Source organism: Bos grunniens, chromosome 1 (genome assembly GCF_055505025.1).
Source record: "Bos grunniens cultivar Pamir isolate PY7600 chromosome 1, Bosgru_T2T1.0, whole genome shotgun sequence".
NCBI classification, from domain to species: domain Eukaryota; kingdom Metazoa; phylum Chordata; class Mammalia; order Artiodactyla; family Bovidae; genus Bos; species Bos grunniens.
The window spans coordinates 79,328,019-79,351,079 of NC_141165.1; the positions used below are offsets into that span (position 1 = coordinate 79,328,019).

At 40.9% G+C, this 23,061-nt stretch overlaps 1 protein-coding gene and 1 pseudogene across 9 annotated transcripts in view; one reads left to right on the plus strand and one right to left on the minus strand.

Moving 5' to 3' along the window:
- The window catches only part of TPRG1 (tumor protein p63 regulated 1), a 373,176-nt gene that overhangs the window by 252,044 nt on the left and 98,071 nt on the right, over positions 1-23,061 (plus strand). The window lies entirely within an intron of this gene.
- LOC147379735 (abasic site processing protein HMCES-like) lies at positions 1,316-8,134 on the minus strand (annotated as a pseudogene).

Below are 23,061 nucleotides of genomic sequence, written 5' to 3' on the forward strand. Positions count from 1 at the left end.
TCAAACTAATTTTTTTTTTAATAGTACCTGGCAACAAACAATATTTTTAAGAGAGTTTTTTTTTTTTTCCTGTCCTCAGTGGGAATGGCTACCATTATGGCTGAGTCAAAGCCATAATCAGAATGGTTTGTTTCATAGAGATCTTTGACACTGGTTAGCTGATGGTTTTGTCCTTAAAGCAAAAAAAGATGAGCAGTCCAGTCAAATTTTATTTGGTCTGTATAAGCAAGAGTAAACAGAAGTCTGACCTGAATCAGGATTTACCAACACGTTGTTATCAGAAGTGGGGTCCAGCTGCTCACTGCTCTAAAGTCAATAAAGAGGCAAGGTTTGCGAAAAGGAAAATTTGCTTTAGTTTGGAGGCTAGCAATGGCAAAGGGCTGTGGTGGGTGGACTCATGTCCAAATACCAACTCCCCCCACTGTCAATCAGTGGGCAAAGCCTTTAAAGGAGAGATTCAAGGATGTATAGGCAGAGGGAGGCTAGTACAGCTAGCTCTGATAGTCATCTCAAAACTGGTCACAAGGTGGTCTGATTAGCATCATCTTGACTGTTGAAAGTATAATTAGTCTTCAGTTTCAGGGTTGGTTTGTTCCTATTTGAGGCCATTTCTCAGAATTATGGCAGCTTATGTCATGGCTACAGTCTGGTCATGATGTAGTGAACTTCTCCCACTTGTTTGGGGTTTCAGTATCTACAAAACAGCTCACAGGATATGGTTCAGAATTATCTATAGCCCTTCAGGAGGAACTAAAAGTCCTTGACTTTGCTTAATGACTAAACTATTATTATTTTGTCCTGTTTGACTTCTTTCCCTTTGCTTCTGCTTTTTCTTTTTAGCTAAAACTTTTCTACAGAGAAAAGGCAGATAGGGGATAAAGGGGAGTAGGCCATAAGGCCCTGGTCTGTTTCATCATGATACTATTATTCTCACTGAATGCAGATTGCCCAACTTTATGGCAATTGGTCCCACTGTAATTTTTAGCCTATAAGAATAGCCTTAATGAAGCTGTTTAAGAATGTTGGGTTTCTGGGACTTCCTGGCAGTCCAGTGAGTAAGACTTCACCTTTACCTTCCAATGCAGGAGATGTGGGTTCAATCCCTATTCGGGGAGCTAGGATCCCAAATGCCTTGGAGCCAAAACCAAAACATAAAATAGAAGCAATGTTGCAACCAATTCAATCCTTTAAAAATGGTCCACATCAAAAAAACAAAAAACAAAAAAACTTAAAAAAAAGAGAATATTGGGTTTTCCCTCACAAATGTGTTTCTCTTGGCCTTGGTGAAGGACATGTCTTTGAACCTTCTGAGGGGATGTAGTCAGAATATAGCTGAGAAGCTCTTACATAAATTCACATGAGCATCACAGTCTCTCTAAGCTTTGGGGTGCCTTCCTCCTGCATTTCAACTTCATTCAGTATATGCTTCCTTTAGATCCATCTTTTAGTCAATTAACCAAGCAAATTGGAAACATTCCCCTCCCCCCAACCAAGCCTTTTTATTGTTTCCAAAAATACAGTTTTGTCCACAGAAAACTCCAGTGCCCCACATTTATGACAAAATCACTCCCTAGGTCTGATGCCAGAAGAAAACTGTGAGATCTGGAATTCCTTCCACCAGCAGCATTTTCTGAAATGTAGACAGTTTATCAAGTATAATTTATTCAAGGAAAAAATATGTTTTAAAAACTTAATTCTGAAAGACTAAAAGAGTCCAAAGGCTGAGAAGAAAATAACTTCTGCTAGCAGCACCAGGTCAGGTCAGGTCAGGCTGAGGTCAGTGGGGTCAGGCTCTGAGGGAAGGTCCACTGGTCCAACCAGGAGAGGGCTGTGGGCACAAGAGTCCCCTCCCTTCCCACCATGAATTGATGGTGGTGCCCTTCCTCTTCCTGGCTGCCCACCCACCCCACCAGGGATTCTTGGTCCCAACCAGGACAGCCTCTGCCTGGAGAAGCAACAAGTGTTAACTAACGCTTTATTTCCCAAGCAACATCCCCCTGCCCCTACTCACACACACAGTGCTGGAACCTGTTATCACGATGGTATTCCGTGCTGCACACTGTGGCCTTGGTCTCTGGAAGTGCTGTGCTACCTGGTGTGAGGCTGCTTGCCAAAAGGCTCCTCCTCCCCCCACTTCAGCCATCACTCCAGAAGCCCTGCACTGCCTTCCTTGGAGGGGAATAGACTTTTTTGCAGGAACTGCTTGGACACCTGGGGCACATCTGACTGCCTTTTGGGTGTTTTGGGGTCTTCCTTCTTGGGTGACTTTGTGGCCAGCCACTGTAGCATCTTCTGGCTGCTGTCACTTGCCTTGAGCTCCTTTTTGAACAGTAAGTCAACAGGAAGCAGACACTCAGGAGTGTTCTTTCAGGAGTTATTCACCATGGCGGATGGTAGTGTTCTCTGGAGTGTGAGTTAACTTCAGAACTTCATGAGCTTAACAAAGCTCATGAAACTTCATGAGCTTACCAAAGAACCCAAATTCTTACCAAAGTCCAGTCACTTAGAGACTGCCTCCTGTCCATCTAATGTGGCAGGCATCGTGTTGGGGGATTTCATTTAAGCCTTTGAAGGAATCTCTTGTGATAATGGTTTTGGAACACAGGCTGTCTTTTTCCTCTGGAAGCTCCCAGCAGCCAAAGATCCTGGCCATTGTTAGTGGCCTCCAATTGTCCCAGACTTCCTCCTAGTTCTCAGGACTGTCTACAGCACTCACTCTCTGACTTTTATGTTTTGATTTGGGGGAATAAGAAGAAGTAGGGCTGCCTCTGGGTGTTCCCTGACATTGCTGCCACTTGGGGAATCCATCTGCTAAAACAACATAGCATCTTTCCTTTCCCAGAAGCATCTTAAAGGACAGTTTCTCCATTATGGTCTCTTCAGCTGGTGGTGTTGAATTGCAGCTTGGAAGAATCAGCTTCTTTAAACCAAGTCAGTAAAAGCCGCCTTGCATGGGAGCAATGATACACTCAGATGAATCTGCACTCTTCTCCAAGTGCAGCTGGGACAAGAGTACCCAGCTGGGGGACTGCAGGCTGTTGTCTGAGGGGCAGTACTGGTCTGGGTTCCCACACTCCAATAGCCACCAGTGCCCTTGCTGGTCCTGTTGGGTGCAACCTCAAGTGAGGGTGTCCCTGAGCAGGTGGCAGGAAATTGCCTGTTCATCCTTGGCCCCACCTTCACACCACAGGTCCCTCTGCTTCAGGTACCACGTCTGCTTTGCTGTCTGGGTTCTCCCCTATTGGAGCCACTTTTAGTGACTCAAAAACATTCAGAATCTTATTCTGGAGCACTCTAATACACACATTTAGTTTACTCTCAATTATATTGCTGTCACTTAGATCTAATAGGTTTCAAATCAGGCCTCATACATGTTCTCCAGCTTTCTGTTAGTATCAGTTCAGTTCAGTTGCTCAGTCATGTCCGACTCTTTGCTACCCCATGAATCACAGCACGCCAGGCCTCCCTGTCCATCACCAAATCCTGGAGTTCACTCAAACTCACGTCCATCGAGTCCGTGATGCCATCAAGCCATCTCATCCTCTGTCATCCCCTTCTCCTCCTGCCCCCAATCCCTCCCAGCATCAGAGTCTTTTCCAATGAATCCACTCTTCGCATGAGGTGGCCAAAGTACTGGAGTTTCAGCTTTAGCATCCAAAGAATACCCAGGACTGATCTCCTTTAGAATGGACTGGTTGGATTTCCTTACAGTCCAAGGGACTCTCAAGAGTCTTTTCCAACACCACAGTTCAAAAGCATCAATTCTTCGGCGCTCAGCCTTCTTCACAGTCCAACTCTCACATCCATACATGACCACTGGAAAAACCATAGCCTTGACTAGACGGACCTTTGTTGGCAAAGTAATGTCTCTGCTTTTGAATATGCTATCTAGGTTGGTCATAACTTTTCTTCCAAGGAGTAAGTGTCTTTTAATTTCATGGCTGCAGTCACCATCTGTAGTGATTTTGGAGCCCCCAAAAACAAAGTCTGACACTGTTTCCACTGTTTTTCCATCTATTTGCCATGAAGTGATGGGACCAGATGCCATGATCTTCATTTTCTGAATGTTGAGCTTTAAGCCAACTTTTTCACTCTCCTCTTTCACTTTCATCAAGAGGCTTTTGAGTTTCTCTTCATTTTCTGCCATAAGGGTGGTGTCATCTGCGTATCTGAGGTTATTGATATTTCTTCCGGCAATCTTGATTCCAGCTTGTGTTTCTTCCAGTCCAGCATTTCTCATGATGTACTCTGCACAGAAATTAAATAAGCAGGGTGACAATATACAGCCTTGATGTACTCCTTCTTCTGTTTGGAACCAGTCTGTTGTTCCATGTCCAGTTCTAACTGTTGCTTCCTGACCTGCATATAGGTTTCTCAAGAGGCAGATCAGGTGGTCTGGTATTCCCATCTCTTTCAGAATTTTCCACAGTTTATTGTGATCCACACAGTCAAAGGCTTTAGCATAGTCAATAAAGCAGAAATAGATGTTTTTCTGGAACTCTGTTTGTATAAATTGGCAAAATTAGGGCATATTGCATCTTCTTGTGAATAACAATTTTTAACTTATTTGCTAGAAGCCGAATTGGTTATAAGACTAAAAATAATGCAGAATGAGAATGGATTATTGTACATTTAATGAGGTGCTGACTCTGACTACAATTGTTGATCCATGTGATTTTTATCATTTTTGTTATTGCTGTTTTTTGCTTGAATGAAACAATAAATGTCTTGGAACATGGTATGCAGTTGTGGATCTGGAATTTTTTTTTTTTACTTGATATGAAAAGTCATCAGAGCAGTTTACTTTCAGGTCTTAGGACAAGCAATATACTCAGCAATGCACATCAACCTTCTAAACCTTTGTCATATTCTAGTAACCACAAAACTTGATCACCTCTCTAAGATATCACATTGGTATGTTTTCCTAATGATATCATGTGTTGATACAACCAGGTGAACAGGAAGTAGCAACTATCCCAAGACTTACGTGACACATATATTGAAATATCTCTACAAATTCTAAGTCCTATATCACCAAAAGTCATACTGGTGATATTTCTATGGTATCAGTGGTCTCAAACATGTCAAGATACACCTCCTAAAAGCAAATGGCAAATTTCTGCTCTCTTATTAATCAATAAACATCGCTTAGTCATGTCCAACTATTTGCAACCCCATGAACTGCAGCATGCCAGGGTTCCCTGTCCTTCACCATCTCCCAGAGATTGCCCAAGCTCATGTCCATTGAGTTGGTGATGCCATCCAACCATCTCATCCTGTCATCCCCTTCTCCTCTTGCTTTCCATCTTTCCCAGAATCAGGGTCTTTTCCAGTGAGTCGGCTCTTCGCATCAGGTGGCCAAAGTATTGAGGTGGCTTCAGTTTCAGCATCAGTCCTTCCAATGAATATTCAAGATTGATTTCTTTTAGGATTGACTGCTTTGATCTCCTTGTAGTCCAAGGGACTCTCAAGAGTCTCCTCCAACACCACAGTTCAAAAGCATCAATTATTTGGCATTCAGCTTTCTTTATAGTCCAACTCTCACATCTACACATGACTACTGGAAAAACCGTAGCCTTGACTTGATGGACCTTTGTTGGCAAAGTAATGTTTCTGCTTTTTAATACACTGTCTAGGTTTGTCAGAGCTTTTCTTCCAAGGAGCAGGAGTCTTTTAATTTCATGGCTGCAGTCACCATCTGGAGTCATTTTGGAGCCAAAGAAAATAAAGTCTCTCACTGTTTCCACTGTTTCTCCATCTATTTTCCATGGAGTGATGGGACCGGATGCCACAATCTTAATTTTTTGAATGTTGAGTTTTAAGCCAAGTTTTTCACTTTCCTTTCACCTTCATCAAGAGTCTCTTTAGTTCCTCTTTGCTTTCTGCCGTAAGGGTGATGTCATCTGCATATCTGAGGTTATTGATATTTTCCCCGGCAATCTTGATTCCCACTTGTGCTTTGTCCAGCCCAGCATTTCATATGATGTACTCTGCATGCAAGTTAAATAAGCAGGGTGACAGTATACAGCCTTGACATACTCCTTTCCCAATTCTGAACCAGTCTGTGGTTCCATGTCCAGTTCTAACTGTTGCTTCTGCGTGTATACAGATTTTGCAGGAGGCAGGTAGGGTGGTCTAGTTTTCACATCTCTTTAAGAATTTTCTACAGTTTATTGTGATCCACACAAAGGCTTTGGCATAGCCAATGAATCAGAAGTAGATGTTTCTCTAGAATTCTCCTGCTTTTTCTATGATCCAATGGATGCTGGCCACTTTATCTCTTATTCCTCTGCCTTTTCTAAATTCAGCTTGAACATCTGGGATTTTCCAGTTCTCATTCTTAAAGCCTAGCTTGGAGAATTTTGAGCATTACTTTGCTAGCATTTGAAATGAGTGCAATTGTGCAGCAGTTTGAACATTCTTCAGCATTGCCCTTCTTTGGGAGTGGAATGAAAACTGATCTTTTCCAGTCTTGTGGCCACTGCTGAGTTTTCAAATTTGCTGGCATACTGAGTGCAGCACTTTAACAGCCTCATCTTTTAGGATTTGAAATAGCTCAGCTGGAAATCCATCACCTCCACTAGCTTTGTTCATAGTGATGCTTCCTAAAGCCCATTTGATTTTGCATTCCAGGATGTCTGACTCTAGATGAGTGATCATACCATCATGATTATCTGGGTCATTAAGATCTTTCTTGTATGGTTCTTTTGTGTATTCTTGCCACCTCTTCTTAATATCTTCTGCTTCTGTTAGGTCCATACTGTTTCTATTCTTTATCGTGCCCATCTTTGCATGAAATGTTCCCTTGGTATCTCTAATTTTCTTGAAGAGATCTCTAGTCTTTCCCATTCTATTGTTTTCTTCTATTTGTTTGCATTGTTCACTTAGGAAAGCTTTCCTATCTTCCCTTGCTATTCTTTGGAACTCTGCATTCAAATGGGTATATCTTTCCTTTTCTCCTTTGCCTTTCACTTCTCTTCTTTTTTCAGCTATTTGTAAAACCTCCTCAGACAACCCTTTTCCCTTTTTGCATTTCTTTTTCTTGGGGATGGTTTTGATCACCAGCTTCTGTACAATGTTATGAGCCTCTGTCCATAGTTTTTCAGGTGCGTTGTCCTTAGATCTAATCCCTTGAATATATTTGCTGCTTCCACTATAATTGTAAGGGGATTTAGGTCTTACCTGAATGGCCTAGTGGTTTTCCCTGCTTTCTTCAAATCTTTCTTCAGATTTTGCAGGCAACATGTACTTCATTTGAGTCTGCGATTTGAACTTCTTGACCGTTAATCCAAAAAGTTGCCATCTTTGAGTAGGGGACAGAAAAGAAAAGATATCTGCAATTGGTCCAGCCTGCTGTGAAAGCTACTTTGCCTCTTGGGCTACATCCCCAGTAGATACAGTGGTTCTTAAAATATCTGCGGCAGGTAGAGATGCTGCACGGAATTTGGTCAGCCCCTACAGATGGATCACTGGATAGACCTTAGGATGTTAAGCAAAGACAACCCATTCTTTTAGATAGCAGTTTTCCTTTCAGATTGCCACTGGGCCCTAATAGAGACTGAGCACTTGACCATACATCACCAAATTGCAATGCAGCTTAAGCTGCACATAATGAGCTGGGTGTGGTCTGACTCACCAAGTCTTAAATTCAGGCAAGCACAACCACACTCTGTTATCAGTTGAAGGTGATATATACCTGACAAAGTTCAAGTAGGTTTAGAGGGCCAAGCATTTGTGTAAGTAAGTGGCTCAGAGAACTATGGTTCCTGTTTCTACTACATTTTCTTCTCTCTCTCAACCCACACCTATGGCTTCAAGGAGAATACCCCACAATCAAGAGGGAAGAAAAAATGAGTCTGATTTAAGATGGCTCTGCATAATTTGTTGCATCATTTGGAAGGGGACAATTGTGGCCTCTAACCCTCGGTGGTCCTAAAAGACGATGGTGAAGAAGTTTCCTCCTGGTGAGCAGAATAAACAGAATTCCATTTCCATGTTCTGCTTCAAGACAACTTTCCATTTTATAACTGAGGAAACAGATCCGGAGTGTAGATGTGGCCCATTTCTGTCACTCATACCTCACAAAGCCACCACAGCTTCCTAGTGTAGTGGAAGGAATCATGCCTTCTTCCATTCTGCATATATCAGGTTGGGTTCATTTTCATGTAATATAAACCATTTCACCATTTTAAACACAAAGTGCTTTAATATAGAGAATTAAGACTTTATGATGTTGACATTGTTACTAAGGCTGGAGGCACAACCCCCAGGCTGGGACTGTGGAAGTTATTCTCAGAACAACACTGCAAAATTGACCCATCTGAGGATGAATTATCTCTGCCACACACACAAGAAACTAGGCCATCAGATAGTGGCTCTCACAACAGCAGGTACCAGGATCACACCACCTTAGCTACAATTCAATGATCACAAGCTTTTGCTGGAATTTCTAGCTTCAGAGCCTCAATGCATATGCTAGATTTGCATCAGCAAACCGAATGTGACACTTTTTGTCTCCTTTCCTCCTTACTTACTCTGAAGCAGGACCTGGAAAGGGACATTCCATGTCTTCCACTTAATATTAATTGTAAGAATTTATTGTGTCTATGGAACCAGTCCATATGCTAAGGTATTTGCATTCATTGTATCAATGAATCCTTAAGTAAATCTCTCAATATAATGTTAAGGTCACAACCTCTATTTTGAAATGAGGAAAGTAAAATGCAAAGAGGCTAAGAAACTTGGCCAACATTCTGTTCTTATTGGTAGGAGACCTGGATTAAATTAGAACTTAATCTTATCCAGAATTTAAGGGATCTAAGAGCAATGCCCGTGGGGCAACCCAAGACGGGTCATGGTGGAGTGATCTGACAGAATGTGGTCCACTGGAGAAGGGAATGGCAAACCACTTCAGTATTCTTGCCTTGAGAACCCCATGAACAGTATGAAAAGGCAAAATGATTGGGTACTGAAAGAGAAACTCCCCAGGTCAGTAGGTGCCCAATATGCTACTGGAGATCAGTGGAGAAATAACTCCAGAAAGAATGAAGGGATGGAGCCAAAGCAAAAAGAATACCCAGCTGTGGATGTGACTGGTGATGGAAGCAAGGTCTGATGCTATAAAGAGCAATATTGCATAGGTACTTGGAATGTCAGGTCCATGAATCAAGGTAAATTGGAAGTGGTCAAACAAGAGATGGCAAGAGTGAACATTGACATTCTAGGAATCAGCGAACTGAAATGGACTGGAATGGGTGAATTTAACTCAGATGACCATTATATCTACCACTGCAGGCAGGAATCCCTCAGAAGAAATGGAGTGGCCATCATGGTCAACAAAAGAGTCTGAAATGCAGTACTTGGATGCAATCTCAAAAATGACAGAATGATCTCTGTTCGTTTCCAAGGCAAACCATTCAATATCACAGTAATCCAAGTCTATGCCACAACCAGTAACACTGAAGAAGCTGAAGTTGAACGGTTCTATGAAGACCTACGAGACCTTTTAGAACTAACACCCAAAAAAGATGTCCTTTTCATTATAGGGAACTGGAATGCAAAAGTAGGAAGTCAAGAAACATCTGGAGTAACAGGCAAATTTGGCCTTGGAATACGGAATGAAGCAGGGCAAAGACTAATAGAGTTTTGTCAAGAAAATGCACTGGTCATAGCAAACACCCTCTTCCAACAACACAAGAGAAGACTCTACACATGGACATCACCAGACGGTCAACACTGAAATCAGATTGATTATATTCTTTGCAGCCAAAGATGGAGAAGCTCTATACAGTCAGCAAAAATAAGACTGGGAGCTGACTGTGGCTCAGACCATGAACTCCTTATTGCCAAATTCAGACTTAGATTGAAGAAAGTAGGGAAAACCACTAGACCATTCAGGTATGACCTAATCAAATCCCTTATGATTATACAGTGGAAGTGAGAAATAGATTCAAGGGACTAGATCTGATAGATAGAGTGCCTGATGAACTATGGAATGAGGTTCGTGACATTGTACAGGAGACAGGGATCAAGATCATCCCCATGGAAAAGAAATGCAAAAAAGCAAAATGGCTGTCTAGGGAGGCCTTACAAATAGCTGTGAAAAGAAGAGAAGTGAAAAGCAAAGGAGAAAAGGAAAGATATAAACATCTGAATGCAGAGTTCCAAAGAATAGCAAGGAGAGATAAGAAAGCCTTCTTCAGCGATCAATGCAAAGAAATAGAGGAAAACAACAGAATGGGAAAGACTAGGGATCTCTTCAAGAAAATTAGAGATAACAAGAGAACATTTCATGCAAAGATGGGCTTGATAAAGGACAGAAATGGTATGGACCTAACAGAAGCAGAAGATATTAAGAAGAGATGGCAAGAATACACAGAAGAACTGTACAAAAAAGATCTTGATGACCCAGATAATCACGATGGTGTGATCAACACCTAGACCCAGATATCCTGGAATGTGAAATCAAGTGGGCCTTAGAAAGCATCACTATGAACAAAGCTAGTGGAGGTGATGGAATTCTAGTTGAGCTGTTTCAAATCCTGAAAGATGATGTTGTCAAAGTGCTGCACTCAACATGCCAGCAAGTTTGGAAAACCCAGCAGTGGCCACAGGACTGGAAAAGGTCAGTTTTCATTCCAATCCCAAAGAAAGGCAATGCCAAAGAATGCTCAAACTATCGCACAATTGTACTCATCTCACATGCTAGTAAAGTAATGCTCAAAATTCTCCAAGCCAGGCTTCAGCAATATGTGAACCATGAACTTCCTGATGTTCAATCTGGTTTCAGAAAAGGCAGAGGAACCAGAGATCAAATTGCCAACATCTGCTGGATCATGGAAAAAGCAAGAGAGTTCCAGAAAAACATCTATTTCTGCTTTATTGACTATGCCAAAGCCTTTGACTGTGTGGATCACAATAAACTGTGGAAAATTCTGAAAGAGATGGGAATACCAGACCACCTGATCTGCCTCTTGAGAAATTTGTATGCAGGTCAGGAAGCAACAGTTAGAACTGGACATGGAACAACAGACTGGTTCCAAATAGGAAAAGGAGTTCGTTAAGGCTGTATATTGTCACCCTGTTTATTTAACTTATATGCAGAGTACATCATGAGAAATGCTGGACTGGAAGAAACACAAGCTGGAATCAAGATTGTCAGGAGAAATAGCAATAACCTCAGATATGCAGATGACACCACCCTTATGTCAGAAAGTGAAGAGGAACTCAAAAACCTCTTGATGAAAGTGAAAGAGGAGAGTGAAAAAGTTGGCTTAAAGCTCAACATTCAGAAAACAAAGATCATGGCATCCAGTCCCATCACTTCATGGGAAATAAATGGGGAAACAGTGGAAACAGTGTCAGACTTTATTTTTCTGGGCTCCAAAATCAGTGCAGATGGTGACTGCAGCCATGAAATTAAAAGATGCTTACTCCTTGGAAGGAAAGTTATGACCAACCTAGATAGCATATTGAAAAGCAGAGACATTACTTTGCCAACAAAGGTTCGTCTAGCCAAGGCTATGGTTTTTCCAGTGGTCATGTACGGATGTGAGAGTTGGACTGTGGAGAAAGCTGAGCGTTGAAGAATTGATGCTTTTGAACTGTGGTGTTGGAGAAGACTCTTGAGAGTCCCTTGGACTGCGAGGAAATCCAACCAGTCCATTCTGAAGGAGATCAGCCCTGGGATTCTTTGGAAGGAATTTTGCTAAAGCTGAAACTCCAGTAATTTGGCCATCTCATGAGAAGAGTTGACTCATTGGAAAAGACTGATGCTGGGAGGGATTGGGGGCAAGAGGAGAAGGGGATGACAGAGGAGGAGATGGCTGGATGGCATCACTGACTCGATGGATGTGAGTCTGAGTGAACTCCGGGAGTTGGTGATGGACAGGGAGGGCTGGCGTGCTGCGATTCATGGAGTCGCAGAGAGTCGGACACGACTGAGCGACTGATCTGATCTGATCTGATCTGAAGAGTTGTAATGTTCAGCTTTCTAACCTCTGCAGTAACAAAACAATAGATGCCTGCTAGGACATTGGATCAGATTTTGAGATGGTCATTTTACCAAATCCTCAACCTAACTTAGATTTAAGATAACTGTTGAACTATTTCCCCCTGTGACTGTAAACTCTTTGAAGCTATCCACATTTCTTCTCTACCATACACCTTTACCTATACTCAGTAACTGGTAAATGTGTTTTGTGAGGCTGATCCCATTGGTATTTTGGTTTCAATCCATGTCAGTAGCACTTGTTAAGCTTACAGGAAACCACTGCCTTTTTGTAGACTGGTTTTACAGAGCAACAGACCAACTTAGGCCTTCTCCCTGACTTTAGAAAGAAAAAGTATTTTGATTTTACCAAAAGTCTTTTTATTCCCCAGAGTTTGTTGTGGTTACATCAAAAGCACACAGCAACATTCAGAATGTGTCATAGTTACAGAAATTGAGGAATAGCATTTTACTGATTAAAAAAAAAATCATAAGGAAGATTGAGTGATGCCCAGAGCACTAGTCAGGAGTTTGAGTTTTAGAATAGAGCTTGCTTAGCAGATGTGTAGGCCACACCTAGAATCAGCAGAACATGATGAGCTGGCCAGAAGAAGTGTGTCAGGAAGAAGAGATGAACTGAACCTCTCCCAGGCTGCCATCAGCTTCAGGGAGAGTGAGTTGCAACCAGTAGAGACCAGCCAGCTGATTCTAGTGATTTTTCAGACTTTCCCAGGAGAGATGGGGAATGTACAAAGTAAAAATGGCTTCCTTGGGAAATACAGCACATTCAGATTTGGATGAATTGAGTATGAAGAGCCACGGGACATAGACAATTTTTCTGTCCAGTCAACAGCTACTTGTGAAGGCACGTTGCTCAGGAGACAAGATCTTTGGCTAGAGATAAAGATCAGGCTGTCATCTCAGTATGAGTGGTAGTTGAAACCTTGTGTGAATGAAATTGCTTAGAGTGTGAGGATATAGAACTTTCTGCAATAATGGAAAATCCCATAACTCTATTCTGTCCAACAAGGTAGGCTTTTGTCATGGAATATAGCACATGGGATTTAGGAAATGAATTTTTATTTTATTTTAATGAATTTAATTTCATACAGCCCCATGTATCTGGTGGCTATCCTATTGAATAATGCAGGTATAGGAATAAAGACAAATAATGCTGAAAATGAAAAACTTAGTAATAACAATATTAGTAATAACAGTAACAATATTAGTAATAACAATATTATAACAATATTAGTAATGTTGATATAATAACAGTATTAGTAATAACAGTATTATATTAAAATAATGATATTTTAACTTATATTGATGTCACCAAAGATAAAAAAGAATAAATGCCTTTTTGAATAATTTTCCTCCCATATTTTATCAAATAAATGGTAAATAAAATCAAACAATACAAAAGAGATGTGTTAGAAACCAAAAGCTTCCAATTCATCTCTTTCAACTTAGTGGTTGAAAGTTAGTGGCAAGTTCTTTTAAGAGTCTTTGTAGTTCTGCTGATAGCAATCATCATACCTTTGAAAAATATGTTTCTATTTCTCTATATTTCAACTTAGTGGTTGAAAGTTAGTGGCAAGTGCTTTTAAGAGTCTTTGTAGTTCTGCTGATAGCAATCATCATACCTTTGAAAATATGTTTCTATTTCTCTATATTTATTTGCCGCTATCTATTGACTTCCTGGAGAAGGTAATGGCACCCTACTCCAGTACTCTTGCCTGGAAAATCCCATGGGCGGGAGAGCCTGGTAGGCTGCAGTCCATGGGGTGGCTAAGAGTCGGACACGACTGAGCGACTTCACTTTCAGTTTTCACTTTCATGCATTGGAGAAAGAAATGGCAACCCACTCCAGTGTTCTTGCCTGGAGAATCCCAGGGATGGGGGAGCCTGGTGGGCTGCTGTCTATGGGGTCGCACAGAGTCGGACACGACTGAAGTGACTTAGCCATAGCCATTGACTTCCTTCTAGGAAAAGACTCAACATAGCTCACATACACTATCCGTCACACTTCTCTTTCCTTCCTACTTATTTTCACTTTTCTATTGATAGCATATATTACTTACATAATAAGTTTTCACTAGATTTCTATAGCAACTTCTATTTTTCACTTTTTGTCAAATATGCATTTGCTTCCATTCTATCCAGGTTATAAACTTTCTGTCCTGGAATCATATTAAGTGTGTTACACTTGTATGTCCTTAGTAATTCTGAAGAAAGAAGTGGCAGGGCTTGTGGAAGGAAGAATGTGAACCAAACCATCTGCTGCTTTGCTTCAATTCTCCATTTTATTTTGCAGATGCAAAAATCATAACTCACTGTCTATATGTCTCCAAATTTACCATATATTATCTTCTGATTTCTTACAGGCTTGTAAGTTATTAATATCTTTGTTTTACAGATGAAATCAAAATAGAAATACATAGAATGACTTTACCAAGGTCATGCAACTGGGAAGGAGGGAAGGTGCCAGTCAAGTTAGGTTTTCTGATGACATATTACCTTGCAAATCTTGCTCAGTAAAATTTCCTAACCACTTAAGTTGGCAAAGAGTAATGGGTTAGATTTCTTGCTCTAGGTTCAAAATCTGTGGTTGATTTTGGAGCAGAAAAATTTGAAGCTTGTGTACTGTGACCACATTTTCTTTCAAGGAATTGTAGAAACACCTGTAGGCATCTGAATCCTTCATGAATCCAAGTTGGCAATGCTTATCCATAGGTAAAGACTCAACCAGCATTAACATTTGTCAGCACTCGTGCTTGTGTATGGCTGAGAACATTTTATAGGCATTATTGCATTATTTTATTTGCTCTTCACAAAAACTGTAAGTAGTGGACATATCAGAGATGGAATTAAGTAATTTGAATGCTAATAACTCACCTCATCACTGAGTCCTCTCCTCCTGTAAAATAGGGTAGAATAACCTGTCCCCCAGATATATCCCACCATCAGTAGCAGTGGCCGTGAGGAGATAGCCAACATCTACGGTAAGGAGCAGAGGCTGCACTTTGCTGGAGCAGCCGTGAAGAGATACCCCCATCCAAGGTAAGAGAAACCCCAGTAAGATGGTAGGCGCGGAGAGAGGGCATCAGAGGGCAGACAGACTGACACCACAATCAAAGAAAACTAACCAACCTAATCACATGGACCACAGCCATGTCTAACTCAATGAAACTAAGCCATGGCATGTAGGGCCACCCAAGATGGATAGGTCATGGTGGAGAGTTCTGACAAAGTGTGGTCCACTGGAGAAAGGAATGGCAAACCACTTCAGTATTTTTGCCTTGAGAAACCCATGAACAGTAGGAAAAGGCAAAAAGATAGGACACTGAAAGATGAACTCCCCAGGTCAGTAGGTGCCCAATATGCTACTGGAGATCAGTGGAGAAATAACTCCAGAAAGAATGAAGGGATGGAGCCAAAGCAAAAACAGCACCAAGTTGTGGATGTGACTAGTGATAGAATCAAGGTCCGATGCTGTAAAGAGCAATATTGCATAGGAACCTGGAATGTTAGGTCCATGAATCAAGGCAAATTGGAAGCAGTCAAATAGGAGATGGCAAGAGTGAACGTTGACATTTCAGGAATCAGCGAACTAAAATGGATTGGAATGGGTGAATTTAACTTAGATGACCACTATATCTACTACTGTGGGCAAGAATCACTTAGAAGAAATAGAGTAGCCATCATAGTCAACAAAAGAGTCTGAAATGTAGTACTTGGATGCAATCTCAAAAATGACAGAATGATCTCTGTTCATTTCTAAGGCAAACCATTCAATATCATGGTAATCCAAGTCTATGCCCCAACCAGTAATGCTGAAGAAGGTGAAGTTGAATGGTTCTACAAAGACCTACAAGACCTTTTAGAACTAACACCCCAAAAAGATGTCCTTTTCATTATAGGGAACTGGAATGCAAAAGTAGGAAGTCAAGAAAACACCTGGAGTAACAGGCAAACTTGGCCTTGGAGTACAGAATGAAGGAAGGCAAAGGCTAATAGAGCTTTGCCAAGAGAATGCACTGGTCATAGAAAACACCCTCTACAACACAAGAGAAGACTCAACACATGGACATCACCAGATGGTCAACACCGAAATCAGATTGATTATATTCTTTGCAGCCAAAGATGGAGAAGCTCTATACAGTCAGCAAAAACAAGACCAGGAGCTGACTGTGGATCAGATCATGAACTCCTTATTGCCAAATTCAGACAAATATTGAAGAAAGTAGGAAAACCACTAGACCATTCAGGTATGACCTAAATTAAATCCCTTATAATTATACAGTGGAAATGAGAAATAGATTTAAGGGACTAGATCTGATAGGCAGAAAGCATCATGAACTATGGATGGAGGTTCATGACATTGTACAGGAGACAGGAATCAAGACCATCCCCAAGAAAAAGAAATGCAAAAAAGCAAAATGGCTGTTTGAGAAGGCCTTACAAATAGCTGTGAAAAGAAGAGAAGCAAAAAGCAAAAAAGAAAAGGAAAGATATAAGCATCTGAATGGAGAGTTCTAAAGAATAGCAAGGAGAGATAAGAAAGCTTTCCTCAGTGATCAATGCAAAGAAATAGAGGAAAACAACAGAATGGGAAAGACTAGAGATCTCTTCAAGAAAATTAGAGATACTAAGGGAACATTTCATGCAAACTCAGTAATGGACAGGGCTTTATTCAGGGCTCAATAAAGGACAGAAATGGTATGGACCTAACAGAAGCAGAAGATATTAAGAAGAGGTGGCAAGAATACACAGAACTGTACAAAAAAAAATCTTCACAACCCAGATAATCACGATGGTATGATCACTCATCTAGAGCTAGACATCCTGGAATGTGAAGTCATGTGGGCCTTAGGAAGCATCACTATGAACAAAGCTAGTGGAGGTGATGGAATTCCAGTTGAGGTATTTCAAATCGTAAAAGATGATGCTGTGAAAGTGCTGCACTCAATATGCCAGCAAATTTGGAAAACTCAGCAGTGGCCCCAAGGCTGGAAAAGGTCAGTTTTCATTCCAATCCCAAAGAAAGGCAATGCCAGAAAAACGTTCAATCTACCACACAATTACACTCATCTTACATGCTAGTAAAGTAATGCTCAAAATTCTCCAAGCCAGGCTTTGGCAATAGGTAAACTGTGAACTTCCAGATGTTCAAGCTGGTTTTAGAAAATGCAGACGAACCAGAGATCAAATTGCCAACATCCTCTGGTTCATTGAAAAAGCAAGAGAGTTCCAGAAAACATCTATTTCTGCTTTACTGACTATGCCACAGCCTTTGACTGTGTGCAGTTCAGTTCAGTCACTCAGTCGTGTCCGACTCTTTGTGACCCCATGAATTGCAGCATGCCAGGCCTCCCTGTCCATCACTAACTCCCGGAGTTCACTCAGACTCACGTCCTTTGAGTCAGTGATGCTATCCAGCCATCTCATCCTCTGTCATCCCCTTCTCTTCCTGCCCCCCAGTCCCTCCCAGCATCAGAGTCTTTTCCAACGAGTCGACTCTTCGCACAAGGTAGCCAAAGTACTGGAGTTTCAGCTTTAGCTTCATTCCTTCCAAAGAATCCCAGGGCTGATCTCCTTCAGAATGGACTGGTTGGATCTCCTTGCAGTCCAAGGGACTCTCAAGAGTCTTCTCCAACACCGCAGTTCAAAAGCATCAATTCTTCGGCACTCAGCCTTCTTCACAGTCCAACTCTCACATCCATACATGACCACTGGAAAAACCATAGCCTTGACTAGATGGACCTTTGTTGGCAAAGTAATGTCTCTGCTTTTCAGTATGCTCTCTAGGTTGGTCATAACTTTTCTTCCAAGGAGCAAGCGTCTTTTAATTTCATGGCTGAAGTCACCATCTGCAGTGATTTTGGAGCCCCAAAAAATAAAGTCAGATACTGTTTCCACTGTTTCCCCATCTATTTCCCATGAAGTGATGGGACCAGATGCCATGATCTTCATTTTCTGAATGTTGAGTTTTAAGCCAACTTTTTCACTCTCCTCTTTCACCTTCATCAAGAGGCTTTTTAGTTCCTCTTCACTTTCTGCCATAAGGGTGGTGTCATCTGCATATCTGAGGTTACTGATATTTCTCCTGGCAATCTTGATTCCAGTTTGTGCTTCTTCCAGCCCAGCGTTTCTCATGATGTACTCTGCATATAAGTTAAATAAGCAGGGTGACAATACACAGCCTTGACATACTCCTTTTCCTATTTGGAACCAATCTTTTGACTGTGTGGATCACCATAAACTGTGGAAAATTCTTCAGGAGATGGGAATACCAGACCACCTGATTTGCCTCTTGAGAAATCTGTATGCAGGTCAGGAAGCAACAGTTATAATTGGATATGAAACAACAGACTGGCTCCAAATAGGAAAAGGAGTACATCAAGGCTGTATATTGTCACCCTGCTTATTTAACTTACATGCAGAGTACATCATGAGAAATGCTGTGCTCAATGAAGCACAAGCTGGAATCAAGATTGTCAGGAGAAATATCAATAACCTCAGATATGCAGATGGCATCACACTTATGGCAGAAAGGGATAAAGAACTAAAAAGCCTCTTGATGAAAGTGAAAGAAGAGAGTTGGCTTAAAGCTCAACATTCAGAAAACTAAGATCATGGCATCTAGTCCCATCACTTCATGGCAAACAGATGGGGAAACAGCAGAAACAGTGGCTGACTTTATTTTGGGGGGGCTCTAAAATCACTGCAGATGGTGACTGCAGCCATGAAATTAAAAGACACTTACTCCTTGGAAGGAAAGTTATGACCAACCCAGACAGCATATTAAAAAGCAGAGACATTACTTTGCCAACAAAGGTCCATCTAGTCAAGGCTATAGTTTTTCCAGTAGTCAAGTTGGACTATAAAGAACACTGAGCACCAACGAATTGATGCTTTTGAACTGTGGTGTTGGAGAAGAGGCTTCAGCATCCCTTGGACTACCCAGAGATCCAACCAGTGCATTCTAAAGATCAGTCCATTCTAAAGGAGATCAGACGGACTGATGTTGAACCTGAAACGCCAATACTTTGGCCACCTGATGCGAAGTGCTGAGTCATTTGAAAAAACCCTGATGTTGGGAAAGATTGAAGGCAGTAGAAGGGAATGACAGAGGATGAGATGGTTGGATGGCATCACCGACTCGATGGACAGGAGTTTGGGTAACCTCTGGGAGTTTGTGATAGACAGGGAGGCCTCGTGTGCTTTGGGGTCACAAAGAGTTTGACATGAGTGACTGAACAAATATATTTTGCAAATGTGCATATTTGGAAAATGAATTGAATCTTGTAAGAGGAAATGAGCTTAAGTGGTTTGGTTACCTGGGAGACAGGTGTAGACAAACATAACACTGATGAGTAATAGTGAAGCAGTATAAGGTTTGAACCTGTTACCGGCAATGAAACTGACCCTGTGAATTGGAGTTGGGAATTGCTCATGTACAAAATGCAGATGACTCTGAACACTATACTATACTGCTTAATTCCAATGAACATTATGCTGGCATGACTGTACAATAATTATGGGTTCCTGATCCACAAAACCCACCTAAAATATTTCCTATCATTTTTGGCAATCCCGTGATTAATGCAAACTCATTAAACAGGTGTCTCAGGCAGGAGACAGAGGCAGGTTTTATGCACCCTATTTTTTGAATGACAGAATACATATAAATCAATTGAAAATATTATAAACCTAAAATTTCCAAAAAATTAAAAATTCAGAAAATATCACAATACCATTGTTAGTTAACACACCTATACAATACTTCATTCATACTCAATAAAAGTGCATATTATTTGACTACCTCTTCCTATGTAATACATTTTAAAATCTATTTTCTATAAAGAGAAATGTCAGTTTTCTTCAATTTATTGAAATGTATTTTTATAAAATTATTATTAATAGTTTTGAAAAGTTTTATTCAACTTTATAATTCATTGTTGATGATGGAAAATGTCTATCAGGTTTATTCCCCATGTGAGATAGATTTGAGAGAATTTTTATAGACTACCCCCTGGCTTCTATATTTTAACCACCATTCTTCTCCACTGCCCTCTTCTTTCCTGTGCCAAACACTTGAGGGACCATTTGTATCCTCGTAGGAGCTGAACTTTGGTTTTGCCTTTCCTTTGAACCTTGGTGTTAGTTGGTTATGTAAGTGAAAGCCAGTCCTAAGTCAAGATAAAGAGCAACTTAGCTCTTCATAAATTGACTGGGAACCATGTAATTTTATCCTACATACTTTTGTGTTAGTTGCTCAGTCATGTCTGACTTTTTGCGACACCATGGACTACAGCACACCAGGCCGCCCTATCACCAACTCCCAGAGTTTACCCAAACTCCTCCTCTGTCCATGAATTCTCCAGGCAAGAATACTGAAGTGGGTTGCAATTCCCTTCTCCAGGGGATCTTCCTGACCCAGGGATCAAACCCAGGTCTCCTGCATTGCAGGCAGATTCTTTTTTTTTTATTTTTTATTTTAAAACTTTACAATATTGTATTGGTTCTGCCATATATCAAAATGAATCCGCCACAGGCATACACGTGTTCCCCATCCTGAATCCTCCTCCCGCCTCCCTCCCCATACCATCCCTCTGGGTCGTCCCAGTGCACCAGCCCCAAGCATCCAGTATCGTGCATCGAACCTGGACTGGCGACTCGTTTCATATATGATATTACACATATTTCAATGCCATTCTCCCAAATCATCTCACCCTCTCCCTCTCCCAGAGAGTCCAAAAGACTGTTCTATACATCAGTGTCTCTTTTGCTGTCTCGTACACAGGGTTATTGTTACCATCTTTCTAAATTCCATATATATGTGTTAGTATACTGTATTGGTGTTTTTCTTTCTGGCTTACTTCACTCTGTAAAATAGGCTCCAGTTTCATCCACCTCATTAGAACTGATTCAAATGTATTCTTTTTAATGGCTGAGTAATACTCCATTGTGTCCATGTACCATAGCTTTCTTATCCATTCATCTGCTGATGGACATCTAGGTTGCTTCCATGTCCTGGCTATTATAAACAGTGCTGCGATGAACATTGGGGTACACGTGTCTCTTTCAATTCTGGTTTCCTCAGTGTGTATGCCCAGCAGTGGAATTGCTGGATCATAAGGCAGTTCTATTTCCAGTTTTTTAAGGAATCTCCACACTGTTCTCCATAGTGGCTGTAACTAGTTTGCATTCCCACCAACAGTGTAAGAGGGTTCCCTTTTCTCCACATCCTCTCCAGCATTTATTACTTATAGACTTTTGGATCGCAGCCATTCTGACTGGCGTGAAATGGTACCTCATAGTGGTTTTGATTTGCATTTCTCTGATAATGAGTGATGTTGAGCATCTTTTCATGTGTTCGTTAGCCATCTGTATGTCTTCTTTGGAGAAATGTCTATTTAGTTCTTTGGCCCATTTTTTGATTGGGTCATTTATTTTTCTGGAGTTGAGCTGTAGGAGTTGCTTGTATATTTTTGAGATTAGTTGTTTGTCAGTTGCTCTTATTTTCGCCCATTCTGAAGACTGTCTTTTCACCTTGCTTATAGTTTCCTTTGTTGTGCAGAAGCTTTTAAGTCTAATTAGGTCCCATTTGTTTATTTTTGCTTTTATTTCCAATATTCTGGGAGGTGGGTCATAGAGGATCCTGCTGTGATGTATGTCGGAGAGTGTTTTGCCTATGTTCTCCTCTAGGAGTTTTATAGTTTCTGGTCTTACGTTTAGATCTTTAATCCATTTTGAGTTTATTTTTGTGTATGGTGTTAGAAAGTGGTCTAGTTTCATTCTTTTACAAGTGGTTGACCAGTTTTCCCAGCACCACTTGTTAAAGAGATTGTCTTTAATCCATTGTATATTCTTACAGAAAGAGAAATTAAGGAAACAATTCCATTCACCATTGCAATGAAAAGAATAAAATACTTAGGAATATAATTACCTAAAGAAACTAAAGACCTATATATAGAAAACTATAAAACACTGGTGAAAGAAATCAAAGAGGACACTATTAGATGGAGAAATATACCATGTTCATGGATTGGAAGAAGCAATATAGTGAAAATGAGTATACTACCCAAAGCAATTTATAGATTCAATGCAATCCCTATCAAGCTACCAACGGCATTCTTCACAGAGCTAGAACAAATAATTTCACAATTTGTATGGAAATACAAAAAACCTCGAATAGCCAAAGCTATCTTGAGAAAGAAGAATGGAACTGGAGGAATGCAGGCAGATTCTTTACAGTTTGAGCCACCAGGGAATCCCTCCCTCCCTACTTAACCCCAACTGAATGCTAACCTAACTCAACTTCCCTTTAACCGTATCTCACAAATATGACACCCAACTTGAGGGGAAGAGTGATGAAGGGGGAGACAGAATGGAAAGGAACAGCACTTCTAACCAATTTCAGTTAAATAAAATTTATTTTTGAAAATTAAGGGTGAAAAAGAAGCAAGAAAAATTGACATAGGAATACATTGCTAGGGCCCCTCTCAAAGCCTCAGAAGGGACCCATTAGGGGAGGTACTTTGAAATTTAACCTTTATTAGCTTCATATCAAATTCATTCTGGCCCAAGGATTGTGGAATGAGTAATAAATTTGGAGTGCAAAATCTTGATTCTAGTCCTGGTTTTCCCAGTGATTCATTATATGGGCCTTGGACAAATAATTCACCCCTGGCTCCTCAGATATTCCTTTACAAAATTGGAGTTTTGAATAGATAACACCCAGAGTTCTCTTCTCCCTCTGACATTGAGTTGCATCCAGTAGAGCTGGCTACAATAGCAAAATACACATAAACGGGCACCTTCTTGCCTTCACAGTCTCAGGTCATGTAGGCTCTAGGCCTAAATTAGAAGGCAGAAGCAATCTGGGCTATCTCCTCTATTTTAGAGGCAGCTTGGTTTTCAAGAATGCCTTGGTTTTCAAGAATGCAGTTATCTCTTCTCAGGGGAAAAGGTGTAGTCTTTCCAGGGACTCTAGCCTCCTGTGTATCCCAGTGATCCTGTGATTCACTACAAGACTGATGAGGTACTTGTTTCCATGGTGACCACTT